The sequence below is a fragment of the Ambystoma mexicanum genome, chromosome 1q (genome assembly GCF_040938575.1).
Source record: "Ambystoma mexicanum isolate Mex_15411 chromosome 1q, UKY_AmexF1_1, whole genome shotgun sequence".
NCBI lineage: Eukaryota > Metazoa > Chordata > Amphibia > Caudata > Ambystomatidae > Ambystoma > Ambystoma mexicanum.
This window is the reverse complement of record NC_090922.1, coordinates 766,580,282-766,604,638: the sequence shown is the minus strand read 5'-3', so window position 1 is coordinate 766,604,638 and position 24,357 is coordinate 766,580,282.

Here is a 24,357-nt window from a genome sequence, read left to right as displayed (position 1 = left end):
TATAGTTTTGGTGTTCTTTCTATAGAAAGTTCTACAACAACACACATACTTGGTTTGGCATTTCAGCAGATGTGCTTTTGAACTTTTGTATTTGTTTTCTGTATGTGTGAGATAAAAAGTTGATAGCTGCACTGCTGTCAGTACTGTCGCCTGAAAATGCCGGAGTTTGTAAGTGCTCTTCAGTTACACAATATTTCTTTTGGATGTGCTCTATTTCATCCAGCACTTGTTTGGCTGTACCATGTAGGAGAATATCATTTAAATGTTAGAGTGCTAAAGCTGGACTTTTTGCATAGTACAGTTTGTAAACTAAATTTCTGACTGTTGAATGGTGGATTGCTAACATTTTGATATGGTGGAAGTTGCTTTTGCAAGCAGGTCCAGAAATACAGGCTAAGGAATGTCCACTTATTCCAGTGTAGTTGCGTACTGGACAGGAGTCATAGTTTGTAGTGTTTTTATTTTTATTTTGTCGTTGCCTTTGATTAATACTGATTGAGGTATTGCTGCAAAGATTTGATGAAGCATTGGCGGACGTTACACATTGATTTGCCAGGCCATTTGTAGTAGAAGCATGTTGGTTTGGCGGAATGGAGAGTGATATCTAAGTTTGATGGGGATATTTCTGAAAGCATTGTTTCCTCTTCATTATGGTATTATGTATCTTTTCATACCCTTGTCTACTCTGATGTAAGGCAATTTGGTTTATTTGTTCTTGTGTTGGTGGTGTGACTCCACCCACCTATACAGATGTGGCCAAAGGTCTCTATGCTGACATTGCATTTGTTTCAAAGTAGTGCTTGCAATTTACCAATTAATCTTGTTAGTTCTGTTAAAAATTACTATAAACAATTTCCATTTTACGCTCATTGCATCTACAGGAGCTTCTAGGATGACTTTTCTGCAGTAGATTTTGAGGTTTGAGCGTGATTTCTGCCCACAAAGGACTCTGTGGTGGAACATTTTTTGTAACATTACTTTTTTAGAATGCTTGCTTGTGCTTAGATTACAATTTCTACGTGCTCTCTTAGCAGTTGCACTGTACTTAGTGGTTTTCTTTTCAGTCTCACATTTTGATAGATCAACTACACTTGCAGTGGACGGCTACTTTCTGTGTTTTAGGTTGAGTGGCTCGATTTCTGCGTTGCTTTCTACAGAGTTGCAGTTTGGTAGGCATTGTGTAGTAGCGTTTGGCGAAGAAAGTGAAGTGTGGGTGTGCAAAATGTTCAATGTATATGTGTGCAATGTGCATGAGTGGGTCAATAGGAGGGTAGGCATTTAACTGGAAATGTGTCACTGTGTAGTGGTGTCTAACTTTCGGTTGGGACAGATGAGTGGAGAGTAGAGATGCACACCTAATAAAGTTATCAAGTTTCAACTTATGGGTTAATTCACAGTATAATAAATCTACTTGTACCACAACTTTAGGTGCTCCCAGAGAGTAAAGTGCTACCTTTACTAGGAAATATTGGTACTGGGAAGATTCACTGCAATTGCACGGTGAATGAACTGGGGCATAGCAATGAAGCAACTCTGTTGCACTGATTTGATTAAATGTCAAAAGATCATATATATATGTATTAGTACTTCAAATGGTTCAAACAATTCAAACAATATAGTGTGAACTTTCAATTTCTCAGTTTATTTAAAAAATATATGTGTATTTTACAACATACACGAATTCAATTAATTCCGCAGATTGTGTCAATGATAAAAGATACAAGTTCTTCTTTCACATGACTAAATATACATTTTTGTTTGGCAATGTATTTCTCAAAGAAAAAACAAATTCATTACAAAATTCAAAAAATGAGTCCCAATATTAGAGTTGACATACATTGTTCGGTGTTAATGTGACCGTTTGTCCCCTCTTCTCAACTACGCTTTTCGGGCGTTAAACGCCCTTCTTCAGGTTATCAATATTGGGTAACCATTATTTCTATCTCTCCTGCAATTAAGTACAGAGAAAATTCAATAAGTGTGGTAATTACAAGTGTTTAAAGTATCAGTACTGTGTGACTTAAAGATACATAGTGGCACTAACCTTGGTGATGGACCTGGAGTGTGGTCCAAATGTTTACATGCTGGTAGATTACGTGGTCACTGAAAAATATGGATATATCAGTGTCAAACCGCAGTAATATATAGTGTGGCTCAGGGAGAGCAAGCGCAATATCATAGCGCTGGGTCCCCCTGTCGCCACACAAAATTCAGTTTAAATAGCGAATGATATAAAGAAAACAGCCTGGTGCTTACCTAAAATTACGTGACAGTAATTGATCTGTTTAAAACAGTAGTGGATGCCTGGTGGGTTCACGTTTTGTTCAGTAATTATACGGATCACTTCCTGTAACGTGTATTGTATGTATCATTAGGGATTGCTTTTTGTTTCATTATTTGTTTCATAAGACATTGATAATTTGTGGTGAACCAGCCTACCTGTCTTATGGTCAGTGTACCCCATATGTTCTAATTCGGTGTGTGACCGCTCGCTTACTTCAAGCACTCGTAAGCGTGTATTTCAAAAATCTCTGTTGACAATAACAAAACAGAGTTTCGTATTTAAAAGCACTCTGTATATGGCCTAAAAATTATATTTTTATGTAAAGCCCTGCATCCCAGTACCACTAACTTTCGGCTGGGGACAGTATCTTACTATGTGGGGATTAGTCTAATGGTGGTGACATAACAAACACTGAGCACCTGTTGAGGTGTCATGAGTAACAATGAAGTGCATACTGGTGGATGGCCGCAGATCTATATGCTACAATACAACAATAGTGTACTCTTCTAGTAAGACATACTACAGTATGATGGTATTGTACTTATTTTGTTGCTTGTTGTGAGTAGTTTTATTGCAGGCTGTATTTTAAAGTGCACACTCCAGTGGCTTTCCGGAGAGAGGTGGGTACTGCACCTGTATAAGAAGATGGTAACAAAATATGTTAGCTAATATTAGCTAATAGCATAGTGCTTACATTTATGCAATACATTCTTGAAAACTATAGGGGGATGTCTTGGCAGGAAGAGGAAGTGGGTGTGTGTGTGTATAAATGGAAGCATTCCGATATGAATGCGCACTTGGGAGTATAAGCATCTTTGTTAAGGGGGTACGTGTGTTATTTGGGAGTGTATTGTATAACTTGTTATGAAACACGTGGGTGTATTAGGGTAGGCCTATTTACTTTCAAAATGCAGTACTTCATATTGTGGAAGGATGAGAAAAAGGTGTAGAAAGATGTACAGAGTGCAAAGAGGAATGTTTATGTGTGTGCATGTGCATGTACTTCTCTGCATATGTATGCTTGCTATGTGAGTGCAGGCAATGCTTTTGGGCTTTACTTTCCTTATGCATATTTATGAATGTTACTGTTATAAATGCACACATACATTTTTTTATTGCTTAGCTACTGTTGTTATCTATGACGTGCGTCAGAAAACTGTTGTTATGCTTGCAATGTATGCACTTGGCTTAGATTGTCGGGAAAGGCTGCATGATCATTTTGTGTGCTATTTTTACAAATTTGCTAGGAGGTGCGTTAATCAGGGAAAGCCTTGTAAAATTGGCGGAACAAAAGAACAGAGTAACCGTTTCCACATACCAATGGCTGTTATGGGGAAATGGCAACTTTGCCACCACCTACTACTGTAGGAGCCATTTAATGGTAAGTGATGGGAGAAATAACAGTATGAATTTTGAGTATGTTATGGAGATTCACTGCTAGGTACCCAGTTGGTACGAAGTTATAACACAGTTGCCACTGTACTGTACAAAAAATAGTAACACCTACTAGATGTGGTGATGGGTAGCGATGCTGATGTATGTGGGTGCTGAACTCAGAGATCGTTTTACTGTACTTTCCTGTGCAGGTGCTTTGATTTACAGGACATTTGACCTCTGCGTGTTCGGGTGGTAGTGACTGTTCAAAAGATGCGATCGCGTTACATGCACAATTCTTGGATGTAATTGGTGGATGCGTATGTAATCGTTTAACAGTAGCCGATCAGGGAGTGCTGGTAAAAGAGTACTAGAAAGGGAAGAAGGACTGGCCCTGCTTTCCTGGGGCTCGGCCCTCACAGTAGTTGGCCAAACCACATGTGCTTCATGCTGCCCTTCTTATTGTGCTTGTCATGGAAATGGGACTACGGATTATCGATTCCAGTGTATGTATGCTTTTCTGTTCCATGTTAGGATGTTCTTCTGTGTCCAGGAGAACCTTAGTGCTTCTAGTGTGACGTTTGTCAGTGGCATTGATATTATTTTCCCCCTTATTGAAATTAACCATCTATTGCACTATGTACAATGAATGCTGCAGACACTTGTGTAGTAAGGTAAGGAGGAAAAGCAGAGAGCAACCCCTAACCAGGAGCACACAAAAAGGTGTTCCTTTACATGTCACTTTTGCAAAATTAGAAAAAAAAACACTTTTCACAACTTCCATCAAGACACCCATTTTCTATGATGCTTAAAATGTGTTTGTGCAGCCCCCTACACAGGGCAATATTTTTGCGAAAGCCGCAACATTTGGCGGTGCGCACATGCTACATCCGGGTATTTTCAGGGTGGCTGCAATGGAAATGGGACTGTGCAGGATTTGGGATTGGTCAATATGATTTTCTGGGTGTGGTGTGTAGCAACAGATTGTACGAGAACTTGTGTTTGCAAATAGGAGTGGAGATGGCTATGGGTATGGTTTTGCCATTTAGTGGGTGGACTATATGGCTTTTGGGTGACTCCTGGATACATTGGGTACAAGTTTATGAAGAACGCTGTGCACTTGCAACAAACCTTGGGTGTCACTGTAGACTGGTATGGAATATGTGGGATGAAGTGGCTCCATGTGGATCCTCTTTGTGCCAGTTTGGTGATGCTCGCTCATCCAGACATTATTATTGTTCATTGTGGAGGGAACAGTTTAGGGCACGTTAGCAGCATCTCACTGCAGTTTGAAATGAAGGAGACATTTCGGCAACTCATTGAAATGTTTCCAAACTCACACATCATTTTTTCTCGCATTACCCAGAGAAAGATGTCGCTGCGTTCTTCCTCGTGTAGGCCACAAATGGAGAAAGCGTGGCGCAATATGATCAAGACTGATTGTGCTTTTTTGCGCGACCTTGACATGTTCTCCTTCCACAATGAAAACATTACGTTTCGTAGTACCAACATGTTTCGTGCAGATGGAGTTCATCTGACTGATGCTGGCAATGAGCTGTTTCTGTGTAATATCCAAAATGCAGTGCAGCACTTCCTGCAAGTGTAGCAAGCATTGTCCCTGTGGTAGTTCACCCCTTCCAATGTTGCAAACACAAACAGCACAAAAAGGCTCTTTTCTGAGCCACCACTTTGTTTTGCAAATGAGTACAATGCTTTTGCCGGAGTACCGACGCCCATTGTTGCCATCTTTGTGCACGGCGCTCATAGGCTGCGCCACCGCCTGCATGCTTTCTTTCAACGTCTATTTTTCAATGGTGCAAGGTGGCTCTTTTAACAGCCTTTTTGCCACCCCCACCCCCGATTCTGGTTCTGTAGCATTTTTCCTGTTATAGGATATGCCAAAAAGGACAGCAGTGGAAGGGAGATTTGGCAAAGGGTACCAATCACAGGGGTAAGAAATAGTACATGGAGATTACAAGATGTGGGGTGCGTGTCACTTGGGTAGTTGGCACCCTTTGTCATGCTCCCGGATCGAAGTCTCAAAAGCACTTCGAAAATGTTCCCTCCTACACAGTACCGCGTTGCAGTATATGAACAATACAGTGACCTTTTAAAGGTACGGGTCTGTTGCAGTGTGTATGTCCTCCAAGGCTTCTTGAGGGATGCAGTGGTCCACTGGAGTGTCCCTAGTGGTGGCAGGAGCAGATGCGGAGGATGCTGTTGAGGAAAATAACCTACTGCCTACTTGGAAGGGGACAACCCTCTGAATAGCTGCCTGGTGGTTCGCTTTCAGGTGCCGCCGCATGGAGGTGGTGCCGTAGCTGTACAAGCCAGGTTTTCCGCGACTGAGTCAGTGCATTGTAGCTGGTTTGCACATGATTTTGGCACATCTCCAACGGTCCTAAATAGTTTCCACACCCACGACTTACGCTGGCTGCAGGCAATGGGGATTCCTTCTATTTTAGCTAGTTATTACATGTTTAACATTAGACAATCACACCTGACATCTTGTTAGCAACATTATAAACACAACCACTTGTAGGGACTTTTCATCAAAATTAATTTCATATGTGATGTCATCAGTGATGTCATCAATGGCATTAGTGATGTCATCAATGAGGTCATGGGTGTTAGTCCTTGCAGTACACAGTGTTAGCGCGGTTTATGGTTGCATACCTTACCATAACTGGCACATTTCTGGGGTTTTTCAGTTTTACCTGTAACCATAATAATGTCCCTGTAGGAAGGTTTTCCAATGAATTTCATAGGTTTTCTAGTAGTGCAACTTAACCATAACATCCCTTTAACAAGGTTTTTTGTTTGTGAATTTCATAGGTTTTTCAATAAAGGGGAAATGTTTTTAGTAGCGCAACTTAACCATAACATCCCTTTTCCAATGTTTTTTGTTAGTGAATATATATATATATATATATATATATATATATATACACATACACACACACATGTAGTACAGCCCCTCCCCTTTTTATTTGCCACTTTCATTGGTTCTACTTAAATCTGTTATTCAGTTCGAGCCCTTCGGTATTGGCTCTTCCCCAATCGACCACTTTGCCAACAGTCCACGGAGCTCTTGTGGGGACCAGACAGGAATTTCTTCAAAGGGGCACCTGCCAACGTCTCAGGTCACACACGACTATCGCTCTTCACAGGAAACTCTGCAGTCTTCTGGATAATGGTGGAAGACATCAAGCATCCGAGGTTCTGGATCTGAACCATCCACACTGCTACCAAATGTGCGGTAGCATCTTTGGGCGTTTTTTATGCGCAGAATGGAAATTACCATCCCTAATAAATGATCTTAGTCCCAAATAACCAGACAGACAAAAAGAATATGGAAAAATACTACTTTATTATCAGATCAATAAAGTATTGAAACCTGGTGAACAACAAATCGTAGCTCACACACTCTCGACACATTTCTATTACACAAAAGTCTTTATTCCTCAATGTACGTCAGCTATGTCATCCTACGTGGCAAATTATAAAACCTATTGGACGGAGGGGTGGGTTAGGCGAACATATCTACCTATATTTTATGTAAGTGTTAGTAACATCATTGGCTACCCCTGTTCTGGCAGGCATGCCTTGAACTTCCCTACATAAAATACAGATTATAGCAGCATAACAGCAGCGGATCGGTCCCTGTAACACTGTATGCTCACCATTGCATAGGCCCTCATGATTGACTGCCATTCTCTCCCAAACTTGGACATTCAGCTTGTTAGCAGCACGTAAGCAAAAGGAAACCTAGCTGCAGAGAACAGCGTCAGACTACTGCCCACTTGCCCAATTAGTCTACCATCTCTCATCAGCCAAGCTTTCAGCCAAGGCTTCTTCTTTGTATTTGACCTTGCTGGATGTTCTCTTCTCTGGAACTTTGAGGGGAGTTAAGGTACATCGTTATCTTTGTCTGCAGCTTATGAATAGACCTTGTTTTCTAGTCTTGCACCACGTGTTAAGAGACCATGATTTCATCCATCTCGCCTTTCTATTTAATGCCATTTGATTCAATTATCTTGGGTGTCATGACTCTCTTCGGCCTCTGGAGACTTGGTTGCTCTGTCTCACATATGCTTTTTGCATCTTTAATTGTTCAATACTTGGCATTCACAAACGTTCTTTATTTTACTTAATCTAAGGGAAATATTTCCTGCATACATTGTTTATCCTAGTTGACTCCCTTTTACCTTGGAATTGCTTCTTACTGTGGCATTTTTGATCTCTTTCTTATTCTTTTCTCTTGCACACATTTGTATTTCCAATGTCTGTCAGCTCTGCGGCCCTGGTCTCTTTCCTTCAAGCTTCCCGCTTACTTTTACTCAGAGCTGACGTCCATCTTTCTAACATGGCCACTTTACCCGTGTTATATTTTCTACTGCAGCAAGATTCTATGTGACTCATCTGCCTTGCGTTTCTGCGTATATGCATTTACTACTCATCTGGTTACTTATCTTCTTTGTATATATGGTTTCTTCTCACTCGTATACATGATTACTTTGCTTCTTCAGTTACATCTTCACTCTTGGTTTCTGTGCATCATTGTATCTCCTCCTTATGACCTCATTGTGCACCTGTCAGATTTCCTTTATAACTCTTGGATATTCAGCAGTGTCTGCAGATTTCCTGTACCACTTCAGTTTGGGGGTACATTTGGTATGGGTGTCTGAGTGCATAACATCTCTCATACACTCTATGTGGTAAAGGAATAATATCTGGTGTCATGGACATTGTCTTCTTGTTTTTCATCCAGTATGTCAGATGTTAGGGGGTGTGTTCCATCAATGACGTACATGTCTGCTTCTCTACACCACCAGACATTGACAGTTCCTCTTTCTCTTTGGTTTCAGGTAATACTGATCTCAACTGGACGCCACCGTCAAAGGGCATCAACAGAACCCTCTTATTTGTGACACTACTTTGGATTCACAGAGTACTGACATTCCATCAAATTCTTTGGCTTCGGGTCATGCTGGATCGCACATGAGCGTCACAGTCAAGGAAGGACACCACCCTGTTGATTGTGATGACATATATAAACCCAGGGAAAACTGAGAATGGGAAAGGAATCTCCTACACAGGGGGGAGAGTGAATTCTACGCACAGGCGAACCTCTGTAGAAGAGACACCCTGGAGAGGCGGAGCCATGCTAAACTGTAGAGCCGCCAAAAGCGTGGAAAGTGAGCCTAATGCTAGCCGCGCATTGGAAAGCTGGCATCCCAAGCCAAGGTCAGGGGGAAGAAGCAGGGGCAGGGAAGAATTTGTTTCCACAGGTGGCCCAACCACGAAGAAGCTGTGATAGGCCTGGGATCTAGCAACCAATGCCGAGACCAGATCACTGAGGAGAGCCTGAATCTCTGAGCTCCATGCCCAAAGGTCAGTAGAAGCTGAAAGAAGCAGCACCAGAGAAGCGAATGCTCCGACAGACAAACTAGCACGAAAGGTACCAATTCTGTGAAGCAAGGTTGACAGAACCCGATGAGGTTGCAGGAACCTGAGAAACCCAAGAGGGTAAGCACCGTGTGTGAATCGGTGCAAGGGAAGTACACACGCTTTGTATAAAGGCTGGGAGAGCCTACGAGGTTGCGGCAACCTGAGAAACTGGTGTGAATCAGCCCTGTGTGAATCAGATCAAAAGAAGTATGAAGGCATTTTACCAAGTCTGGGAGAGCCTATGAGGTTACAGGAGTCTAAGAAACCTGAAGAGGCAAGCTCCCTTGTGAATCTGACTGAAAGAGATGCAAAATTCTTTGCATCCAAGCGGGGGGAGCCTGCAACCCATGGTAAGAGGAAATGTTCTGAGGATATTTATTTATTTATTTATTCAAATTTGTTGAGCGCACATCAGCCCAGAAGCATCGTGGCGCTTGTTACAGAAATCTTAGTTGCAAAGGAGACCGTAGTTACAATCAATACATAAATTACATAGGAAATATATACAATAGCAAGGCAGTATATTTACATGGCTTCCTGATATTTGCTAGTTATTTAGCAAGGAACAAGGTTTTCAATTTCCTGCGAAAGATGGGAAGTGAGTTTTCCGTTCGGATGTCTGAAGGGAGAGCGTTCCATGTCTGTGCTGCAATGTAGGGAAAACCTAGACCTCCGGCTTTGGTTTTTTTGATGCGTGGGGTGCAGAGTAGGTTGCGTATTGCGTCCTGGTGGGACGTGTGGAGGAAGGTTTGAGGATGGTGTCTGAAAGATAGGACGGGGCGGAGAAGGAGAGGCATTTGTGAGTGAGGGTGAGGATTTTGAGGGTGATCCGTTCTTTGACTGGGAGCCATTTGGCTGAGAGCCTGGCCTGGGTGATATGCTCTCTTCTTGGGATACTGAGAGCGGCCCGGAGAGCGTTGTTCTGTGTGATTTGTAGTCTATTTATGTTTTTGGCTGATGTGCCTGCTAGGAGAGCATTGCAGTAGTCCAATTTGGCTCCTATGGTTGCCCTCGCTATGAAGAGGCAGTTAGGTTTAGAGAGGTAAGGCTTAATGGCGTTTATAAGTTTGGTAGTGTGTGCGGATGCGGAAGTGATAGCACTGATTTGTCTGGTCATGGATAGTGAGGAGTCAAGGTATACTCCCAGTGTCTTGACGGCTGTGGACACGGGAATGATGGAGTTGTCAATTGAGAAGTTGGTGTACAGTTTGTCCAATTTGTCCAGGGTGTTCTGTTGGCCAAGTATCAAGATTTCGGTCTTATCCCCATTGAGGCAGAGGCCATTAATTGCCATCCAAGCCTTGATGATGGAATAGATGGTGTGGAGTGCCTTTGCGTCTTCGTTGTATGAGCCTGAGAGGGGAAGAAGTACTTGTGTGTCGTCCGCGTAGTTCGTGTAGGTGATGCCGTGTGAGTCAAGTTTGTCAAAGAGGGGCTTGGTGAACAAGTTATAGAGTGTGGGTGCAGTGCAGGAACCTTGAGGGACCCCGCAGTGGATTGTTGTGGGTGTGGCGTTAGCGATGTCCGAGAAAACTTTCATGGCCCTACCTTCGAGGAAGGAAGTGATCCAGGCGGCTGCTTTTTTGGAGAAGTTGGCTGAGTGTGTGAGATGGGAGGTGAGAATCTTGTGATCAACCAGGTCAAACGCGGCTGAGAGATCTAGAAGAAGCAGAAGAGCCGGTTTGCCTTTGTCCATGATTTGGGTGATCTGACTCTTCAGGTCTACCAGGGCTGTTTCTGTGCCATGTCCTTTCCGGAAACCCGATTGTCTCGTCCCGAGGATGGAGTGGGTTTCCAGAAAGTGTTGGATTTGGCAGTGTGCGGCTTTGTCCAGTAATTTCAGCAAGAATGGCACAGTGGTTATGGGTCTATAGTTGTTGGGTTGTGAGGGGTCAAGAGTCGTTTTTTTTAGGAGAGGCCGGACCCAAGCCTCTTTGAGGTTGGCTGGGATGATGCCTGTTTTGAAGGACGCATTGATAAATGCCGTGAGGAGCGGCGCAAGGCAGTCTGCGCAGTCTTTGACTAGTTTAGGTGGGCAGATGTCGCCTTTGCATGGGGAGGGTTTGAGGTTTATTAGAAGATTAATAACTTCTGTTTCAGTGACATCTCTGAAGGAGAAGTCAGGTATGGTGGGCTTGAAGGAGGTGGGTGGGGTGTTGGTCGGTTTGGTTCCTGTCTGGTGTGGAAGTGCTTTGCAGTGGTCTTTGATTTTCCTTTGGAGAAGGTCAATTTTGTGAAGCATGGCAGCTTGAATGCTGGTACACCACGCTTCATCTTTGATTATTTCATCTGGAGTATTAGGGGGGGAGATGAGCTCATTAAAGATTGCGAAAATCTCTTTGGAGTGTGACTTGGCATTGGCGATGCGAGCGTTGAAGGCGTTGGCTTTGGCATTGGAGATAGCTCTCTTGTATTGGCGGGAGATTAAATTGAATATGTTTTTGGTATTGGTGCAGGGGTCAGATTGCCAGTTTTTTAGGGCTGCTCTTTTGTGGGATCGCATTGAGTGCAGTTCTTCAGTAAACCAGGAGTTGGAGTGTAGGGATTTCTTATCTTTTTTCCATTCAAGTGGCGCTATTTCATCAATGGCTTTGGTGAGGACATCTTTGTATATGTCGGCTAGGATATTGGGATCGCTCGCGAATGGGGGGGCTAACACTGGGGTATTGAGGTATGGGCGTAGGTTCTCCTCTGTGAGTTTTTTATTGCTTCTGACTTGTGCAGCGCTGGCAGGGGTCAGGGTCTTAAGGTTCTTGGTGATAGGAATAGAGAACTCTATGCAGTTGTGGTCAGTCCAGGGCAGTGAGGAGTTGGAGGTGATAGTGGAGAGGCAGTTGTGGTCTGCGATCCAGTCAAGTATGCGGCCTTTGATGTGAGTAGGACTTTCTACTTTTTGGATGAAGCCCAGGTCATTGAGTTCCTTGGTGAGAGTGGCTGCGGATTTGTCCTTGGGATCATTAAATCCGAGGTTGAGGTCACCTAGTAGGATGGTTTTGGTGGAGCTTTTGATATTGTTGCTAAGGATGTGCAGGATGTTGTCCTGGGAGTCTGTGGAATTGCCTGGGGGGCGGTATAGTAGGTGAATGTTGATGGTGCTGTTGGGAGACAATGTGAGTTTGGTCGATAAGAGGTCAGAGTTGTTAGTCGGGGGGTGACTGATAGGTCGGAGCTGTAGGTTCTCTTTGTAGATGAGGGCTACTCCGCCTCCTGTTCGATCTGGCCTATCTTGTCTGAGTATGGAGAAGCCCGGTGGTAGCGCAAGTGTAACGGCAGGGCCTGATGCTTCGTGTAACCATGTTTCGGTAATTGCTAACAGGTCAATGTTATTACTGGTTATAATGTCATGGATATCAGAGGCATGAGCTGGGAGTGATCGGACATTGAGGAGGGCACATTTGATGTGAGGTGTGTGATGTTTGCTTGTGGATGTGTGAGTGATAGTCGTGTCTGGTATGTTCTGTGAGGTAGTATTGCAGGGTGTGGGTAGGCTAATGGATGGTGGACTGTGGGTGTGTGGGTATACTGTGCGGGGGCAGGGTGTGGAGGTGGTGCGAGAGCTCAGTCTATAGTTTCTGAATTCCGTGGGAAGGGCTAGTGTGCTAAGTTCTGGGGTCTGTGTGCGCGCTCTAAGTCTTTCTAGTCTGTGCAGAGTTACTACACAGGGTGCACGATCTGTCATGGTAGGTGTGATATCCTTAATAGCGAAATGCTTGAGGCAGAAGAGTGAGCTGGGTGGTGTGTGGATGAGGGGATGAATGGGAGGATATAGTTTGAGAGTGGTGAGTGTGGAGAGGAGAGTGAGCAGCGTGGTGGCGGTAGCTGTGAGCTTGCCGGACGCTAAGGGCATGATTGTGTACTTGGTAGAGGTGTGAGTGGGGGACTCAGTACAGCTACAAAAATGGTCTGTAGGCGACCATGGGCACAACACAACTTCGAAAGTGGTCTGTAGGCGACCGTAGGGCACAACACAACTTTAAAAGTGGTCTGTAGGCGACCATAGGGCACAACACAACTTTAACAGTGGTCTGTAGGCGACCATAGGGCACAATACAACTTTAAAAGTGGTCTGTAGGCGACCATAGGGCATAACACAGCTTCAAAAAATGGTCTGAATGCGACCATAGGCACAACACAACTTTAAAGGTGGTCTATAGGCGACCATAGGGCACAACACAACTTTAAAAGTGGTCTGTAGGCGACCATAGGGCACAACACAACTTTAAAAGTGGTCTGTAGGCGACCATAAGGCACAACACAACTTTAAAAGTGGTCTGTAGGCGACCATAGGGCACAACACAACTTTAAAAGTGGTCTGTAGGCGACCATAAGGCACAACACAACTTTAAAAGTGGTCTGTAGGCGACCATAGGGCACAACACAGCTTCAAAAAATGGTCTGAATGCGACCATAAGGCACAACACACTTAAAAGTGGTCTGAATGCGACCATAAGGCACAACACAACTTTAAAAGTGGTCTGTAGGCGACCATAAGGATAATTTCTTTTGATCAATGTCTGCAAGAAAGATTTGAACCGAAGATCTTTTGAACTATCGCAAGTGTCTAATTTTTGGGCCAGGAAGAAGTCCAAGACAGAGGCCTGGTCCTGGTCGTCTTATTTTTTAGTTTGTTTTCTAAAGTGGTAGGGCCTGTTAGTTGGTTAGGATTCAGACCGAGAACGTTGGCCTTTGGACTTGCCATGAAGCCGAGCAACCATAGGAAGCCTAGGGCTGGCAGATATTGGGCATTCTGGAATTTGGAGACCATCTGGAGGAATGTTGAGAGCCCTTTCCTAGGGGGCTGGGAGGTAGCCTTGCCTGAGGGAGAATCCAGGACTGCTCAGATGAATTGAAGCATTTGAGAAGGTGTCAGATGAGACTTCTTTAAATTGAGGGAGAAGTTCAGCTTGTGAAGGAGGTCGCAGATGTGGTTCAGATGATTCAGGGCTTGATCTGGAGACTGTGCCCTGATTAACCAATCGTTAAGGTAAGGAAAGACATGAATCCCACCTTCCTGAAACTGGATGCCACTATTACCAACAGGTAATAGGTAAGCCCGAAAGGCAGAACTCAAAACTGGTGGTTAGTGTTGCATCTGACGAACCTCCGGTACTTCCTGCGCATTGGATGGATAGGCACATGGAAGTAAGCATCCTGTAGGTCAAGTGACACCAACCAATCCTGAATTTCTAGGGCCTGGAGGATCTGCGAGAGTGTTATCATCTTGAACCTGTCCTTCCCTGAGGAAATTGTTCAAGTGCCTTGTGAGAAGCCTGAGGGCAACCTCACATCTACTCCCCTTGGGTCCTCTTCCCAGGTGCCCAGGGAAAGGTCATCGCTTTTGGATCAGGACCAGGGGGTGGAGAAGCGAGGGAGGATTACCTGGGTGGAGGATCCTTGGGGATTGGGAATGAGACGTCCTTAGTTAAGAGGCGGAACCCCCTCATTTCCATTTTAGGAGGAACCCTCAATCCAAGAAGCAGTTATGGGGTATTATTACCCCGGTCACCCTGACCAAGTCAACCACCAGGAGATCTTATCAATACAAAAACACCAGGAAGAAGGTGAAGAAGAGAAGGTTTAAGGGGGTGACAGGCAAGACATGGTATTTCCCTTTTCCTTATGAAGACCAATCTAACCCTTCATTGGCCTTTGATCATTGCAACACATCTCCCCACATTTCCCCACATTTAAACCACTCTAGTACTGGGACAAAAAAGAGGCAAATAGGAGTAGTGAACACTAGTAAAACATTTCCCCACTCTAGGGCTGTGACTAGGAAGATGCCTACAGAGTACTTTGAAGGTCAGGCATGTCCCTGTAACTATAGTCAGGCAAGTCGAATTGAGCCCACACAACTGCAACCTGTGAAGCGGTTGCAGGTGTATAAGAGGAGAGGAAAAGAGCAGCAGTATAGTGAGGAGGGGGACCAAACCAGCAGGGAAACCTGTTTGCAAAGAGGCCGCCGAGGTGGGACCTGCAGGAGAGACAGGACGCCGGCAGAAGGAGACCCCAACGGACTGTGGAGACCAGAAGTCGAAGGGCTGCGAGAGAACCACAATTGGGGAGGCCTCAATGGTCCAAAGTACGCCACGCTGCCAAAATGGTGAGCATAGTGAGAGGAGGGGCGAGGGACCGACAGCATCCGAAGAACAGCAGCGGAGCTGCCGGCTGTGTTCAGAGCGAATCTGAAGTGCGAGCGGGGCTCACGAACTGAGGAAGAGACCAACAGCATCCACAGAAGGGAAGCGGAGCTGCCGGTTGTGTGCAGAGCGAAATAGAAGTGCAAACTAAACAAGATGTGCAGGTGAAAGCGGATGTAAGGTGCATTGCTCCTGGTGGAGTCGCCGAGGACAGGTGAGTGAAGAGGGAAGCCACTCGAGCTGGGGGACTCCTAAAGCTGTAAAAGGAAACCCAAAATTGAATCTGAATGAATGAAATGTATGCACATGAGAAACCGAAATGGAGGAAATATTAAAAGTCATATAACTTGCAAGCGGCAGGATGACAGATTGAATACCGAACTAAATGAAAGCTTTTGGGCAAAGTTATGAACCTATGACAAATGTGCATGAACTTTACTTTACTTTATTGCTAAGGCACTGCCAAAGTGGCCCGGAGGCATATGGGCGCTGAAGAACTATGATCCCTATATAGACGGATAGGGGAGGACGGGAACATATATCTCAAAAAGTATGGTTTAAGTTTTTTCTTGAAACAGTCCAGAGACGTGCGGCTTCTGAACTCCGAAGGCATGGCATTCCAGTTGACAGGTGCAGGCACCCAAAAAGCAATCTTTTTAAGCATGACCAGATTGGCTCTGGGTACGTCTAGAGGTTTTTGGATATTCGATCGCAAAGTTCTAGTTCCAAGTTTTTATTGAGTCTAAGAGACAAGTACTCTGTGTATTGCCCTGCCAGACATTTGTAGGTAATAGTAAGTAGCCCAAATTCAACCATAGCCTCTATTTAGAGCCAATGGAGGCGTCTCCGGATATTGGACCTCATCTTGAATTTCCTCATCCCCATAATGGCTCTGATAGTCCTATTTTGTACTACTTATAGTTTTGCCAGTTCCCCTTTCCCGATACCTACCAGAAGGCTACTACAATAATCAATTTTGGAAGAAATGATTGCTCAAACTACTGTTTCCCCACTCTTTTGGGACAAAAATGGACAGATATGTAAGGTCATTCTGATATAGTAAGCTGAGGATGAAATCAAACTATTCATGCAGTGTCTGATAGAATAGGAACCCAATGGTTTTGATCTTATCTTTTGTGGGAATGTCATGATCTGCAATTCAAAAGCTTTTGTATTCCCCATTCAACTTATTCAGTCTAGGCCTAGAGCCCAATATCATCAGTTGAGTTGTTTCATGGTTCAGAGCCAACCTGTTCATATACATCCAATCCTGCATGAGATCACGAATTTCTTTGACCAATTTGGCATCTTCCTCATAGTTGTCTGTCGGGATGAGGCATTGAGTGTCATCCGCATAGTTTGAGAAGCAGATCTTTTTATCCTCAAGTATCTGGAACAGTGGTGTCGGAAAGATATTATACAGAACTGGCAACAGACACGAGCCCTGTGGGACTCCAAATCTCAGCGGCACTGGCTGAGCCTCTGCTGTGTTGCTACAGACCCTCATGGTTCTATTTCCTTAAAATGACTCCATTCAAGCCACTGCTTGATCACTACAGTTAGCCACTTCTTGCAGTCTATTTAAGAGTAGCGGATGATCTACTAAATCAAATAAGAGCGACAAATGCAGTGCCATCAGCAGCATAGTTTGGCCTTCGTTAATTTATATCAGCATGTTGCATTTTAAATCCAATAATGCAGATTCCATGCTGAAACCTGGTCCGAAGCCAGACTGACAGTTGTTGAGAATGGTGTGCAGTCAAAAAGTAGAAAACATTATGTCGAAAGACATAATGTCGAAAACAAAAAGTCGAAAAAAAATATCAAATGTTTTATTTTTTTCATTATATGTTTATTTTGGGTTCCGGGAGTAAAAAAAAAAAGGGTAAAACACAAAAATAATTTAAAAAAAAAAAAAGGAGATTGGGGGGGAACCCCCCCATTTGGAACTTTTTTTTCCGACATTATGACTTTCGACATAATGTCATTCGATTTTATCACTATAAACCGTTGAGAATAGTGTGGCTTTTTATGTGGTTTAGTACTTGCTCATACGCCACCCTATATGTCTATATAGTATTTTGAGCAGGAATGGGGAATTGGTTATGGGCCTATAATTGGAGGCGATCGTAGGATCAAGAACCTGCTTTTTAAACAAGAGGGTGATCCAAGCTCCCTTCAATCTTGTAGGAACATGGCCTTCCTTTATAGAAGCATTAACAATTGTAGTGCTGGAGCTAATCCAACACTCCGTGTGTTCTCATTTTGCTCGATCTCTCTTCTGCCTTTGACACTGTCAACCATGCCATCCTGCTCAACCGTCTCCGTGATAACCTGGGTATCACTGGTCAGGCTCTGGCGTGGCTGACATCTTTCCTCTCCAATCGTCCCTCCCAGGTCCAACTGTGGTCCTTCCTCTCTGACATCTTTTTCTCCACCTGTGGTGTCCTCCAGGGATCCAATCTCTCTGTCTGGTTGTTCAACCAGTATCTGGCACTCCTTGCCCACCGCATCGCCGCTCTCTGCCCCAACTTTCAGTGCTATGCGGACGATACCCAGCTCATTTTCAGGCTACCCTCGGCCTCCTCCTCTCCTTCCCTCATCTCCGACTGTCTGTCTGCTCTCCAGGAATGGTGTGCCGCCAATGACCTCTGCCTTAATGCCAGTAAGACTGAGATTCTACTCATCGGCACACCCACTCCCTCCTTCCCTGCAGCTCTCTGGCCGGCCTCTCTTGGCCCTCTTCCTGCTCCTACCTGCAAGGCAAAAAACCTCGGGGTCATCTTCGACTCCACACTCTCCTTCTCTCCTCATATATCTGACGTCTCTAAGAAGTCACACTACCAGCTGCACCTCCTCAGAGGTATTCTTCCCTTCCTCTCCTTCCCCCAGAAGCTCACTGTCTCCCGAGCCCTGGTTCTCTCAAAGCTGGACTACTGTAACAGCCTCTATCTTAATCTGCCTGCCTCCACTCTCCGCCCTCTGCAACTCATCCAGAACAGAACTGCGAGACTTGTCCTTGGCCTCAAGCCCAGGGACCGTATCTCTCCAGGACTGAAATCTCTACACTGGCTCCCAGTGGCTGCGAGGATAAAGTTCAAAAACCTCTGCATTGTCCACAAGGCCTTCTGGGGCCTGGGGCCTAAATACCTTCAACTCTCTCTTCCTAAATATCTTCCTTCCCGAGCCCTTCGCTCATCCGTCTCCAACTCCCTCAGGGTCAGCCGCTTCTCGAAGCAACGAGCTGGTGGTAGATCTCTCTCCGCGGCAGGGGCCTCTCTCTGGAACAGCCTTCCTGCCTCCCTGAAATTTGAGGAGAACCATCTCCGGTTCCAGAAGCACCTCAAAACCTTCCTCTTTGCTTCTGCTTTCTCTCTCCCTCTCCCCTGCTAATTCTTCACTGAAACTGCACTGAATCTGCAACTGGGTCACTCTCACCGACCTCGGTCCTGGGCCCAGCCACTCTCCACTTGCACTGCCTCCCTGGCAACCCCTGCACTGCGGGACTGTCTCTGTATCCCTACAGCCCCCCCTTCCCAGCACTTGTCTGCACTTACCCTGCACTTGCCACCAGCTGGCCCTTTTCTTGTACTGCACTTCACCCCTCCCCTTCCCCTTGCACTTCTCCCTTCCCCTACCCCTGCACTTGCGCGATCTGAATGACACCTGGCCTAGTAGGATCGTTGTCTGTCCTCCCCTTGTTTCCCCCCTCCCTGCCTCGTCGCGCCTTGAAACACTTGTGTATAGGCGCGTTACAAATGCCATATCATATCATATCATATCATAATCAGTAGTTCCGAGCATGCCTTAGATGTAGCTGGAAAGATATATCCATTCCACGATAAGGGTTTGAGTTTGTGCAGATCGAAGTTCATCCTCTGCGATAATTCTTAAATGAAAGACTGGGATTCTCAAGTGGTCTTTAATCTTGAACTAAAGATACTGCCCATTTGAAAGCCAAATATAAAACTGTGTGAATCAAGAAAGAAAGCAGAGATGAGAAATTGAAAGTGAACACAAGAGCAAAGTGGTGAAGAATCAAAATTGCCATAAAGTGAAATATATGCAACATTACAGTGTAACAAGGTCAAAGACTGGCAAATGAGTTGTGACACATTGTAGCAAAGCCAGGAGGCAAACAAGGAGAACCTAGGGTTCCTGGTTGAGTGACCTGAAGTGTGTGGACCGTGCGGTCCGACAACAGCACCTAGACCAGTGAGCCCCAACTGTGAGAAGATAGGATTGTTAAATGTGAATCCTGATACAGATACAGACAATAGAACCTGTGTGGGCAGGAGAGCCTAGGGCTCCTGGTTCCACAACCTGTAGTTGGTGGACCATGCAGAGCTCCAACTGTGGAAAGCCAAGGAGGTTGCTGAAGCAAACCAAGGAACAGCAACCTGATGAACTGGTAAGAAAACCAAAGCAGTATAAAGTTGATCTGGAATTAATCCTGAACTTTGAGAGCTGGAGAACAAGTACAAGGTGCCTGTTTGAACTTGGGGAAGGGAACCCCAAGGTTTATTTTTGTAGAACGGTTTTAAATCGAGAGAATTTGACAGAACTTTCTTGAACTTATGGAAGGGCAGCTGAAAGTTAAGCCAGGAGCAAGAAGGAGCTCAGAACATTATTTCTTTTATAACTGACATCCCTGCACATTGTTTTGCTTTAGTTGTGGGGGCAAGTATATGTTTTGACACAGACAGACCTTTAAGTTGAACTTTCTGACTCAGACTTTCCTCAGTTTCTTTAGGTAGGGAAATCCCACCTTAGGATAGGGCAGGTTAGGCCTTTCACCATCCTAACATTTGAGTTAATAAAACCTTTTTGTTTGAATCTGAATTCTGTTATTGGTGTCTTGCTTCATGATGCCTTCACAGCCTCTAGTCCAATATGGTCCTTCTTTAGGACCAAAAAAAAGTGGGAGTACCACCCGCTGTTTCTTTCCTGTACAGGAACCAATTCTACAGCTCCCTTCTCCAGAAGAGAGGAACCCTATTCCAGGAGCATTGGGTCTGGAACATGAGGTGGCCAGGTGGTTGGGGGAAATCTGGGGAGGCAGTAACCCAGAGAGACTACATGCAGCGCCCATGTGTCCAAAGTAATGCGGCACCATTTTTGTAAATGGTGCGACAGAAGCCCCCTACCAGTGAAGTATTGGCAGAAGTCTTTAAAGAGGTTTTGCAGCAAAGGCCGCACTGGATGGGATAGACATGAAGGTGACCTGTGTTTTACCTCCTCTACCTCTGGCAGGTGGAGAGAAGTGTCTCTGACCTTGATGTGTGGCGGGCTGCTTTCATTTTGTCCATAGTTATAGTACTGAAAAAGTTTTCTCTTCCAGTGTGTTGAAGGTTGAGCAGGTTGTCTTATCACCCTAGAGACTTTGCTGCAGCCTTGGATAACTGTAATGTTTCAAGGCTGTCCTCTGCCTTTTGGCCAAAACGGTGTGCACCGTCAAAAGGCATGTCAAGCAGTTTTGCTTGGACATCCTGTGCAATCCCCACTTTCCTATGTCCAAACCACTTGTGTCGTGCAGGGCAGAGGCTAGATCCAATGGCCTTTTTTCCTCCTCCTGAAAACCTTCAGTATTTCCAGGAAGACCCATGGCCTCAAACCCGAAGCAAACCAGGTTGTCATCCTCATTGAAAATGTCCTGAAAAGAGGACATAAAATCCCTCCTAGATTTTGCAGTACTACGCGAATGATCTTCGACTGTCGTCGATCAATCCTTTTTTGGTATAAATGGCACAGATGGAGCCGACGGAATGTTGAAGAACGCACCGGCCGCTGATGCCAGTGGCGTAGACAGTCCTCGAATCGAGGATTTCACTGGTCTCGGGCTCTTTGTCTCACAAGGTGGTTAGTGAATCGAGTCCCTGCCAGCCTTGTCAGACACAGTGGGCTCGATGGTCTTTTTCCCCAGTGGAAGAGATGCAAAACTCTACCCACTTCTCTGCTTAGACGGATTTAGAGAGGAAGCGCACCTGTCTTTCTGGAGACCAGTGAAGAGGAATGATGCAAGTCGCTCCTCGAGTGAGACCTCTTCATGTTTGCTCGACCATTTTTTCTCTCTCTCTGGCGATTTATCAGCCTTGGAGCTCTTTTTGTGGGGTCTTTGCTTCAAAGGTGCCATGCTTGGGAACTTCGAAGATGAATGACCTAGGTTCAATTTGGAGGCTCTCTCCTTTAATCCGCCATAATGTATTCGGTACCGCAACACCACAGACAAACTCTGAGGATCCGTGAGCAACATTTATGTGCTGCAATCACAGCACTTTTGTAAACTGGAGGGTTTCAGGAGTAGACATGATGAGGTAATCTACGAAAATACAAAGGACATTTTTTTGAAAGAAAGATGCAGCAGAGAATATCTCTAATGCAAAGTTCCCGGAGTAGCCTGCTGGGGGCATCTGGAAAAAAAAGGAACTGAGGTCACGGGTACCGAGCGCCCTATTAGTAACTGCATTGCCGTTACATCTGGTCACTAACATGATGACTCGATGAGCAACTGTGCCAGTGCACACAACGCCCCCTGCTGGGAAAAAGTTACCCGAGAGCTGCAAAGCAGGAGAATAAATATCTAAGATTAGGAATCCATGGGAGGACACAATCCATTGGAAGATTCGGTCTAAGGAAGATCCTGAGGTATATGTAGGAGTGGAGTGACACTGGGAAAGATTGACAAAGTGAAGAAAGGGAAAAAAGGGAAAGGGCGTACTTGGAGCTGCATGGAGTGGACATGTCTCAGAAGGGCTGCTGCCCCTCCTCCCCCGGGAATCCGTCTAAGAGCATGAACACTAATCCCCCATTGGGGTTATACAGGGAGTTGTCAAGAACATGCAAGGAGTGTTGGGGCAGCCTCTGGCATGCCCCGGCTGGGAATGAGCCATGGGAGAAAGTATTAGAAGAGTTGCGAAAATCGAAGATGGCCAACAAGGGACCTGCAGTGCCAGGAGGACCTTGAAGATGGGGCAGCGGAGGGAGCAGCAAATACTGGTAGCGGTTTCATCCCTGTGGGAGACCTGAGGTGGGGGCCTGGCTCTCCTCTCTAACACCAGGGGTGGAGGATTGGGCCAGGAGAGAGACAGGGTGCTGCGCACTGCTTCAGATTGCGCATGATCAGAGTGGGATCCTGTGCCGATTGACCCAAGGAGAGGGTTGGAAAGGTGCGCTGATGGCCAAAGTAGCTTCCCCTCAGCCCTGGAAAGAGGAGGGGTGCCGTGGCCCTATCTGCAGGAATCTGTGATTCTACTGGGGCTGACGGGTCAAGGGGAATAGGGAAGAAACACCAGAAACTGGCAAGAAAGATTGGCACCTGAAAAACTTAAGGAGGGGGTCCATATCTTATTCACAGACCAAGTGAGCAGAGGTGGTGAGCCAGTGAGGAGGCAAACATCTCCAGCTAAGACAGATGAGAAGGGTAGAGAGGTGATGAGGGGGCCAGTGGGAGGACTCTGCTGTACCCTTGGCTCCCTCCTCCCGGGCCACAGCACTCATATCGGAAGAGCTGATGGAGTGGACTGGGAGAGGTCTCACTGTAAAGAGTGTACACAGCAGAATAAAACCAGTAATTACAGAGGCGGTCCAGGGGAATTTCTGATTGCAGCGGCCCTGCACGGATGAACTTCTGAGTATTGCGGGGGCTAGGCATGGGTCCCTGACAGGCAAGCATCCCTTGGTGAGGTACAGCAATGAGATGGTGCAAACCGAGATGCGGATGGAGGAAATTCAAGGGGTCCTACCGAACCAATGGGAACAGACGAGCCCTCACTGTCCCAGATGCTAGATGAAATAAGGAGTAATAGTGTGCTGATTGAGAACAAAATTTGAGAAATAGGGATGGATATCTTATTTTTAAGGGCAGACCTGAAAAAAGGTATCTGACAGCAACGAAAGCAGCGGAGGATCGCAACAAAATGTTGGTAATAAGATGTCCCGCAGGAAGGACCGAACACAACAGCTGCAAAGCTCATTGGTCAAACTTGAAAAACAAGCTGAGGAAGTGGGGCCTGGTAATAATCAGGGAGGGCGACATATGCTTCTTGGTGTGGGAAGTATAAGGAGGGGGGGAATGAGAAGTGGGGGGCTAGGCACTAGGATGGCAACTAGAGGATATGGGAGAGAGCAACTCATTTCAAGAAGGCTCCAAATGAGTAGGGTTAGTAATATTAGTTTGGATATAAAAGATGGAGGTGGCAATGCTAAAATGTATGTCCTAGAACATAAATGGGCTAGGGCCTAAGATAAAGAGTGGGGCAATCGCGCAATTCTTGAAGAGGCTTAGTCTTGAGGTGGTTAGGCTAAAGAGACGCACTTGTAGGGTACCAACTGCCGACTTCTGGGGAATTATTCCACTTCAAACTGGACCTTAATTTGAGACTTATCCAACAAAAAACCCTTTTCCATCGGCACTGAACTCCTGCAAGGATGCAGAGTTTCGGCCTCCTTGATGCAGATCACTGCTGGGATTGTTGGGGTGAGAGAAGGGGCCCCAGAGGTACACATTTTAGGACCCGGTCAGGGGGTTCTAGGAAGATCTACTGAACTGCATAGATTTGGTAGTGGGCATCCATCTGATCAAGACACTTTGGCTTTAACTTGCTCGAATGCAGTGCATGTTTTGGTAAGGGACTTCATTACTGGATATGTAGGGTGGTGGTGCTGTCCAAGAAACAAAAATACTAAGAGTTTGGAAGCCTGGAAAAAATACAAAAAGTGATGTATGGGAGAAGGGGCAAAGATTTTCTATACCTGATATCATAGGCGTTGTGGTGGCACTTGCTAACTCTGGATTCTGATTGGCCACCAAAGGTGCCACCAGCATGCGCGCGCGCGTGCGTGTGTGTGTGTGTGTGTGTGTGAGAGACGTCTAGATAAGTCACTGCCTGATGTATGTGCATCATTTTATGAGTTGTACGAATGATCAGTGGGAAGATGCTTGTTGACAAGTTGTATAAGCGGACAGACTTACTTTATTTTTGCTTTTGCACTGGGGAACAGAAGTATGTGGCAATGCGACAGGTAAGGGTTTCAAGGAACAATGGCTTTACAAATATCTTGGTTCTCATACTTTTAATGCTTGATGCTATCTGCTGAGGTAGAGGTATG